The 10,130-nt window shown below is 40.6% G+C and overlaps 1 long non-coding RNA gene across 1 annotated transcript; it reads right to left on the reverse strand.

Moving 5' to 3' along the window:
- Positions 1 to 1,778: 1,778 nt before the first annotated feature.
- LOC128907452 (uncharacterized) lies at positions 1,779 to 9,913 on the reverse strand. Its single transcript, XR_008465618.1, has 4 exons — positions 9,414 to 9,913; positions 6,371 to 6,515; positions 3,363 to 3,509; positions 1,779 to 2,195 (listed from the first exon to the last, which is right to left on the reverse strand). It is a non-coding gene; the product is annotated as an uncharacterized LOC128907452 (long non-coding RNA).
- Between the last annotated feature and the right edge of the window lie 217 nt (positions 9,914 to 10,130).

Consider the following 10,130-nt stretch of genomic DNA (forward strand, 5'->3'; position numbering starts at 1 on the left):
ACCACCTAGTTCCAACCCCCCTGCTATGGGCAGAGACACCTCCCACTAGACCAGGCTGCTCAAAGCCCCATCCAGCCTGGCCTTGAACATTTCCAGGGATGGGACATCCACAGCTTCTCTGGGCAACCTGTTCCAGTGCCTCACCACCCTTAGAGTGAAAAATTTCTTCCTGGTATCTGATCTAAACCTACCCTCTTCCAGTTTGAGGCCATTACCCCTCATCCTATCACTACATGCCCTTGTAAAAAGTCCCTCTCCAGCTTTCTTGTAGGCCCCCTTCAGATACTGAAGGCCACTGTAAGGTCTCCCCGGAGCCTTCTCTTCTCCAGGCTGAACAACCCCAACTCTCTCAGCCTGTCTTCACAGGAGAGGTGCTCCAGCCCTCGGATCATCTTCATGGCCCTCCTCTGGACCTGCTCCACCAGGTCCATGTCTTGTGCTGAAGGCTCCAGAGCTGGATGCAGTATTCTAGGTGGGATGTCACAAGAGCAGAGTAGAGGTGCAGAATCACCTCCCTCAACCTGCCCACCACGCTTCTTTTGATGCGGCCCAGGATGCAGTTGGCCTTCTGGGCTTCAACCGCACATTGCCGGCTCGTGTTGAGCTTCTCACCAACCAACACCCCCAAGTCCTTCTCTTCAGGGCTGCTCATCTTCCAAAATATTACAACTTTCAGCTTGTTCTTGTCCTATACATGCTTGCTCTATCTCAGGTACTGCTTTCCGGAAGCTATAATTGATAAGATAAACTCCAGAGAGAAAAATCTTGAACTGGTCTCAAAGAACTCTGAAAAGTTGAGATGACTGGGAGCATACAGATTTTGGAAAAATAATGTAGTTTTCACTAGAACAATATCCACCTTTTTCACTCTATAGGTGAGCAAATGCATCTCATCAGTTTCTTCACTGAATTCAACTATAAATACAGCCATTAATTTCATCAGTTTCGCTAGGCTTTGTCCTCTGCGCATCTGAAGCGGTACGTTTGTGATGACAACCCTGTGCTACTAAGTGAATCTCACTTTTACACTGAGAGTGCCAGAGTGCTTTTAAAATCTTGACTCTGTTTTTTCTATTTCTATCATAAGTCTGCCTGGCAAAAAAGAAAAAAAAAAAAAGATGCAGCTGAGGGGGACATGTTCACTTTTAGAAGTCAATGAAAGAGAGGGGGTGTGGAAGAGAAACTCTTTAACGTTGCTCAAGAAAATACTTTTCAGTCAAACTCCAGCAGCGTACTGCCTAATTCCTGTCTGCAGCAGCCCAGTTAAAGCTGCCTGCGCTTAGGGGCGATTGGCAGTCTGCTCTGGGTTCCTTCACAGCACTGCTAATCTCCACTAATACTCTCCCATGCTTCATTTAATTTCACTCTCAGGGCTCTTTTTCAAATTCTTCCTCAAATCTTAAACCAATGCCCTCATTGTTTAGGATTCCTTTACCCTGACAAGGCTGACCTCAGATATCCTCTCCTCTTTCCTGCTCTCTAACACAGGCAGTCCACTTACTCATTCATATGGTAACCGCACATAATGGCCTCCACATTAATTAAGTAATTTTGGTTCTTTAAGGTACTACAGAGAGGTTTTCAATCTCCCAGTGCCTTTCAGGCCAATTGAACTCATTTTTTTTTGTTGAGCAGGCCAGAGAGTACACGGAAGAAGAGCCAAGGAGAACATGCTCGCTCTCTCTCTGGGCCATTCCTTTCATGCTGCTTCAGGGTTAGGCCAAAACAACATCAGCAAGTCTAATTTGCCCCAGCAGCGGATGGGAAATGACTAAAAACCCTGCAGATTAATTTGTGTCAGATGTAGGCTTTAAAGCAAGTGAGAGCAAGAGAGCATTTACAGAAAAACATGCTCTTGCTGTGGGACTTAGAAGGGCCCTCTTGTTTCAGACCTCTTGGAAGCTGAGTGGCCCTGAGAGAAAGAAAGAAGTCCTACCTTTTTGCTTTATGTTCTCCTTTTGTCTTTGATGCTTTTCAGTAATCAGACAATTCAGCAAAAAATCAGAGGGATAAAAAGAAGCAAAACTGTACAATGCGTGATGGGGTTGGCAACAACTGCTGGCCCTTCTAGCAAAGGGGGTCTTGCACTGTACAGATGAGATGGGCAGAAAAAGACGGGGGTTGGGGATTTCTTGGGGGGTGGGTGTCCCACATCATCCAGAAAAAGTGAAAGGTGGTAGAAACTTCATGGCACTCTGAAAAAAGCAATGAATAATGGTACATAATCAATACTCTAATAGGACAGAGACTGCAGATCAATACATGATACAGACTGGCTGACACTGCGACTGCAACAGTCACAGGGAAGCTCGGGTCCAAACCAGTTTTCCTATTGAATCAGTAGACCCAAAGTTGCTCCCTGACGGCCGGATGTGAACACCTAGCTGTGGTGTTCTGATGGGAGGAGTCCTGGAGCGGCCTATGGAAATCCGGCAGCTGTAATACTTAGTTAGGTATGTTCAATACTCAGTGTGACTTAGTAGGGAACAACAGAATTTTGTTTGGTTTTTTTTTTTATTTTGTTTTCCGTATATGACTAACATGTGAACTGAGAAACAGCACGACTGGAAGTGGTTAGACATCTTACTGGTATTCTCAGCAAGGCCAAGAACAGTCGTCTCTGTGTCCAATCTCTCTGGTTAATGGTGTTGCAACACTGGGGACAAGTCACGTGTGGTGCTACCACTGTGCAGTAACTGTTCTGTTGCTAAATAAAGCTGACTTAATTTTGTACATTCTTAGAACTCATACCCAATCTGATCTGCCCACCACATCTAAAAGCATTTGTTTACTTTTTAGGCAGCTATCATGCTTAGTTTTCAGATGACTGCCTCAAAAATTCTAAGAAAGCTCAAAATAAACCCCATAAAAGTAGGGCAATATTAGCATGGACTCATCTCTGGTGAGCGCTAGTTCTGCTCCAAAAGCTTCAAGCCTCACCCTTCATTCACACTGTCCCTAATACTTGTCATATCATTATTATGAGACAGAAATAATAATACTCAAAGTTCTACCCAAAGACTGAATCCTGATCTGATTTGGCAGCATAAACCTAATGTAAAACTTTCAAGAGAGCCAAACAGAAAAAAAGCCCCAATCTAAAAAGAGAGCGAGAATTTTTGCGGAATTAAATCTTGGTTTCAAAACAGACTAGCACTTAAGAGCCTATGTCACAACTTTCAACACGATGTCAGGTATAGTTAATACGGCATTTAATATTGATGCAGTTACGCTGGTACTCTTAGCAGTATCACCTATTTCAATCTAGAAAGGAAATAGCAGTATAGGAAAGCAACAACGTAAGATGTCTTTATATCTATAAATGTGGTCATACTGGGATGTTTTTCAATAAAATCACATACCAGTAACTTAAATGGTTGTACTAGTGCCAAGTCTTCTATTGGAGACCAAGAGTCTTAGAAGTCTTAAATATCTGTATCACACCAGTTTCACTACAATTTTGGCAGGTAATAGCATTTCCAGACCCACATGTAAGCACCAGATCACATCTGAGAGAGAGAGAGAGAAGGTCTTAAGTTACTTGAGCATTTTGAAAATATTATTTTCAAGGCTGATGAAATGTATAAGAATTGGCAAGTTAAAAAAATAAAGCAATCCTCCTCAAAGGAATGGAATCAAACAAAGCCATTCTGAAGATACAATAATGAAAGGAAATTGTAATCTGTAATAATGCTGATTTATATTGGCAAGTCTTTTCTCTCCATAACCCATACTTGTGGAAAATGGTAACAGCAGCTATAGCAATACATATAATGCTGTCTGAGCATTTTTATCCAAGGCAAAACTATGCTATTATCTTCGCGTATAAAACAACAAAACGAGTCCTGGAGAAGATAAACTCAATAATATCTACATTCTTAATTCCCTGATTTAGGTCCCACTAGAAGTTTAGAAACTTTCAGTGGTGGGAGAAAGAGGAATTCCTTATTTTATCTGATCCACAGGAAAACCTCAGGTTCATTGATACAGTCTATCAGTTTTAGGGTGTCTAGTGCTGGGAAGGAAAGAGGCAGTCTCATCCTTCAGATAAATAACCCATTTGACTGATCTCTCTCTGCAGCTCTAAATTTGTTCACCACACATTCACATCACTGCTAGCTCCAGCTCAGGAGAGCAGCTCAAATGCATGGCCAGGGGCTCACAGGACAGCAAGGCTGCTCAGCTTGGAGCGGCTTTAAGAGCCAGGGAACCACACCTTTGCTCTTCATGCCACAGCAGAGCAAGTCACAAAACCTACCTTCTGGCTACATTGTCAGAAATGTGGTGTGTGCCCATGCCAGTAGGCACCCAGTCCAGTACTAGTCTTTCTGGCACCAGATCCTCAATCTTCTACCCCAGGCCAAACAGTGTACTATAAGAATTCCCCACGCTCACATTTCTCCTGGAGATTCACACAACATTGGAGAAAATGCCATCAGCATTTCACTCTCCTTATCTGAGCTGCTCTCCTGTCCAGATAAAGATCACTCTTATTGCTTATCTTAGGCTGAGGGAGCAGTTTCAGTGAGGACTCTGGAGTATTTGATCCTTCAAGACTAGCAGGATTACATGAGGTCTGAAGCTCATGCCAGATACTGGCTCAGTGAGTCTTTCCTGATCTGTGCCCAGTCTAAGCCCAAACTTTCATTTCTGGATGGTACCAAAAGTACAATTGCAACAGTCTTTTCTGAGAGCAGAGCTCATGGCTCTGGTATGAAGAGCCATGAAAACTGGTAGGGTCTTCTTGCATGGTAAGAAGACTGTAGACAAGGAAGGTGATCTGAATGATGGTTGCAACTCTCTCTCGGCATTGCTCCTGCTGTGAAGTCCTTCAGCCCCCTTAAAAGTCTGTATCTGTTGCCAATGACTAACCACTATAAAACAGACTTCTAGTATTTAATGACTTAAATATCTGAATGGTAGTAAAATCTCAACTAATTACTGATCATTACTATCATTATAATGTCTGCATTTTAATAACAGAGGAATAACACTGAAGCAATTATCAAGGTTACGGATAGCTTAAAATCTGATATCCTTGAACAGCTGCTTGTACATATTTTCTCATTTTATTCTACATTTATTTATCCTTTGAATTAATGAAGCACTTAAATACTGTTGTTTGCATACATTCCAATACAGATTTCTGCCATGAATAAACACAAAGCGAAAACTAACAAATTGCTTATCAGCAAGGTACATTTGTTGTGCATTTTCAATAGTGTCTGTAGAAGTCCGAAGGGCAGAAATCAGATCCCTGGAAAACACGGCTAATTCTCTGAAAATGAAAAAACCCCTCATATGTATTTTAAAAGGCTAGGAGACTGTTATAATTTTTGCTGTAAGCCTGAAAGATTTAGTTTTAAAATAATTCAGCTAAGGATTGTGCATTCTTAACAATTCTGAATAATCAGGTCCTGATTGTCTGAAATCAATGATTAAGAAAAATTAGACCTTAAAATTTATCCATGAGCTTCACATGAATGCCTGATATTTCTCTCTCCTTGTTTTTTATTTTAGACCCAGTCCACTGTTCACATTTCTAGGCATTTGTAGACGTTTGATTTTACTTCCCCTTATGTTCAGATTTTTAGGTCCTGGTCCAACCTGTGGCCTCAGCTGTGCTAATGTAAACCCAGCAACTCTATTCACTTGAGTGAGTTTTCCATTAGCAAAGGCATAAGCAAGACTTGGCTCTCAAACCTGGTGTGCCTTAGCATTGTAATAATCTCATGCTGGGATCTCAGAAACAGAAAAACTCGAGTGTTCGTAACACTGTGCTAAATATGTGCCTAAGTCTACTCCTGCTCAGGCTTTCACTGAAGCACCATTTAAGAATTGTTTGGCAAAAAGAGATAGATACTTTGACCTAAGTTTCTAAATTTACCATTTGACTACATATTTTTCTTTAAATGTGCTGTGGCTCAGACATGCATTCACTTGCAATCTGTGTACACAGTGAATAGCTGTGCGCTTTTCATATGACCAGCCCTGTTTGCTTTCTGTGTGAAACAGAAGAGGTCACTGTATCTGAAACAAACCCGAACTTGAAGCTAAAGTAATAATAAGTAATCTGAATGCAAACAAATCAAGCAATCTCACCCTGAAGTCAGCTTGAACTGGTTGATTTTCCTTACTGAACCCCTGCAAATGACTTAAGTGGGAAAAGGAAAGCATCTACTTTTGGGAAGGCAAAGTGGAGCTTTTAGTCTGATAAATTCAAGCCTGCACGGGACCCACTTTGCCTTACCAGGTGGCCCCATTTCTCCCCCCCCAACCCCAGCAGCTCCAGCAATCTCTGAGTCCCTTCTCCCAGCTCTTGGGAAGGAGGGGAGAAGTTTGATACAGGGAGAAAGAGTTTATAGCTTACCAGCTGTGTGAACAAACTCAGACTTATTGGGCTTCTGTGAACTGGGCTAAATCAATGAAACATCAGAGCTCAAACTTGACGCTTTATTTCCTTCGGTCTGAGGCTCTGCTCGCTATAAACGTGATCTGGAACAGCACGTGTGAGACTGTGAAGCAAAAAAGAAATGAAAACAGAATGTGATTGTACGTGAGATCAGTTCCATGCTGATGTGATAATACGTTCAAAATTCTCATTTCTGTAGAAAGCTGACCACAGGCACTTCATCAATCAGTATTTCGATTTGTAATGTGTTCCGTATGGTTCTCTGTCATTACTTAATGGGGAACATCCCCTCTGAAAACATCTGACTCGGAGCTCTGCATCGAGAGAGCTGCTCATGTTTCAACCACGTTTCCCAGAAACTGAACACTCAGCAACATATTCATTTTAGTGACAGCCACCACTAATGAGAAACAGCCATGTGTTCATTGAATCTTTTACAACCCAAAGAATTTTATATTAACAGCAACAAAAAAATCTCAGGTTCATTTACATGACAACTGAATCTCTAGAATCTCTGTTTTAACATCCCAAAGCTTATACTTGAATCGGTGTTTGTACTCCTTTCTTTCATCTTATAGTTTCTCTCGCTAGTTTTCGTCTCTAGTTAGGCCGGTTGTTCTGACATGTGTTCTGCATATCAGAAACAGGAAGCTGGGGCATGAATTGGAGGGTTTATCAGAAGCTGAGAGCTAGTGGAAAAAAAAAATAAAAAAAAATCAGTAAGTCCATCAGAAGTAAAAGGCTCACACAACAGTCAGTGATTTCGTTAGATGAGAAAGGCCTAAAGAAAGCAATTAGAAAAGCTGAGGCATTTTATTGGAGAGAGAATTTATTTTCCTGCATCAGTTTTCTTTGCTCAGAACATCAGAGGATTACTAATCTCAAACCTTCTTGTTGGATTTTTTTTTGGTGTTTGGTTGGTTTTGTAATAAAGAGGAGCAGCTATCCAAGATTTTGAATTGCCAATATAAGAAACAAAAAAATTTACCAGGCCCACAAGGCATGCGAGTTCTGGAGAAACTAAAATTTTAGTTTGCATGAAAACAACTGTTCCAGAAAACTGGAGGTAGCAAGCACTGTACCTTTATTTAGAAGAATCTCTACTGGTTATTCAGGGCATTACTTGGAAATGGTCATTAAAACCAAAATAATAAAACAGCTGGATGTTCAGTATGCCACAGAGTCTAATCAGCAGGATTTCTTCAGAGAAAACCTGTGTCTCGCTAATCTGCTAAGAATTATTTAAATCTACCAACAACACACTGACAAAGGATAATTTATTTTCATAATGAACCTGACAGAGACAAAGCAGGATACCGGGCAAGACAGAGCTATGGTAAGAATGAGAGTCGCAACTCTCCCAGCTCACAGGCCAGATGGTTTACTCCCTTACTCCCAGGGTTGGTTCCAGGAGTAAATGCTTAGAAATGGAAGGAAGAGTTTTACAACTACTTCAACTTCTGTTATGATCTCCATCAAGGCAACATATAGAGAATTTCTAAAAAAAATTTAAGAGAGTATTTTATTTAATAGCATTTTGCCAGCTAATTAAGTCAAGGTTAGAGTTGAAAAGTCAACTCATATACTAAGTTCAAAGCATGATTAATTAGCACTTTTCATTTTTTAAAACACCCTTCATAGGAGTGTATTAGGTTTCATCACATTAAGAAAGTTTACGTTTTCCTCCTAAATTCACTGCTTTTAGGGCTATGGTCCCTCCAGAAGCTCAGTTTAGCTTGAATAACTTTTACTTTTCACCTTCACTATAGAAACCAATGATGTTCTTGGCTGTTGGTAAAAGCAGAAAAAGATTTGACTCCTAAACTCACAGGTGACAAAAATGCCCCTTAACTTTTGTTAGATTACTTACCAGATTCAAATGGAGGAGACAGAAACTCCATCCGTTGGGATAGTAATCACTGAAAATACATGGCATGAGAAGCTGAGTCTCTGAAAAGGATGTCTAAGGCAATAAGTGGGATAAGTGAGATGAGAAAGTTTCGAGCAATTTAGGGTACAAGAGAGAACAAAGTTAGAAATTAAAATCCTAGTATCTGAAGTAAAGCATTTGAGATAGAAGATGAGGAAAATACTGTAACTAGAAATTAAGAGAAAATAACTAATTCAGAGAATGGGATTAAACAAAGCTCAAAGAATTTTGAGCACGATTTGCAGGTTTACATAAAGGACAGTTACTGAGCTTCAAGACACGACAAGTATCATTTTACAGAAGAAAAAATGGCAGATGATGTTAAAAAAAAAAAGATTAAGAGGTTTGTTGATAGACTTCTGGAAGGAAAGCCAAGGAAATAGGAACGTGAATGTTGCAATGCATAAGAAAAATCACGCAGCTCCCTGAGCCCAAGTTCAAAGCAGCAAGGCCAGGCATCAGCACAGGCAGGAAAGTGAGTGAAGCAACAGGGCACATGTCAAGTATGAGGCTGATCCAGGTAACAAGCTTGCAGGTGTAAAAAATAAGGTTGAAACGATGTTTTCTCAAAACAAGAAGCTGATTGGAAGCACAGCCGAAAATGACATTTAGCGTGTGCCTCACTACATAGTTTATCACTCAGATTATTCTCCTGACCTTTTAGTTGACTTCATCCAGAAAGTGCGTATCTGTGCTTTGTTGAACTCAGTCTTTTTTTTTCATCTCCTCCTTAGCTATTACCAGGCTTTTCCACCTGGTAAAGTGCTCGTAGGCTTTATGCATGCCTTGTACCTATGGGTTATTTCGGTGTGTTTCCCAAAGATGTCGTCAGAGGTAAACTTCAACAACTACAGGTGTTCAGGATTATTTCCTTCTAAGCACTCAATTATCTCTGAAAAACAAATTATGCCAGATCTGATGCTGGCTAAATTTTTAACTGAAACTTTCAGAGGTGTTCCGTTTTTCCCAATACGCTAAAGTTGCCAGGGATGCATCTACCACTTTTCAGCTGTTTGAAACCCAAAAAGTGTTGCAGTGGCAGCAAAAGGGCTGCTGCAACCAATATCCTACCTGACCTGGTGCAAACGTGAAGATTATCCCAATCCTCCTGCAGCGATAGGGAGCAAGGTAGAAGCGTTGGGCCATGCATATGAGTAGTGCTTGTCTGCCTGAGAGAAATGAATCAAACTTTAGTATATGAAAAGGTTGTAAAAGTGGGATGAATCATGAATTATTGTACTTACATTAATAAATGTTTAGTTAGCTTGGTCAGACTTAATCCAGATCCCATTTCTTTTGAGAGAATTAAAAAGGCTACATATCTGTATGTATGTATTTCTAAGTAACAACAGCAGTAAATGGTAATCCCTTGGTACCAGAAAATGCACAAAACATGTCATTTTGCTTTTCTTTGGATTATTGCATTGATGGTAAATGTAATTATACTGCCATTCTCATAGGCAGTGAACAGATTGAGAGGGCCAAACTCTGGCTAGTTGCTAATGGGCACAATTTCAGAAAACTAAACTTTGGATACTCCACCTGTCCAAAATTATGTTCCTGATGTTAGTAGAAAGTACAGTCCAGGATTTTAATTCTTTCAGGGAAAGCTGAAAACCTGGATGTTGGTGTAGGTAGACCTGTTGATTCAGCCAACACAGCATCAGGCTTCAATTTAGAAGAACGTTTTTCAATTTGTTGTTTTTTTGGCTTTCTTTAAAGGGATCTAAGGATTCTTAAGACAGGTGGAGAAAAGGTGCTCGGAAGCACTGCATTTTCAGTTTTACA

Source organism: Rissa tridactyla, chromosome 3, assembly GCF_028500815.1.
Source record: "Rissa tridactyla isolate bRisTri1 chromosome 3, bRisTri1.patW.cur.20221130, whole genome shotgun sequence".
Taxonomy (NCBI): Eukaryota; Metazoa; Chordata; class Aves; order Charadriiformes; family Laridae; genus Rissa; species Rissa tridactyla.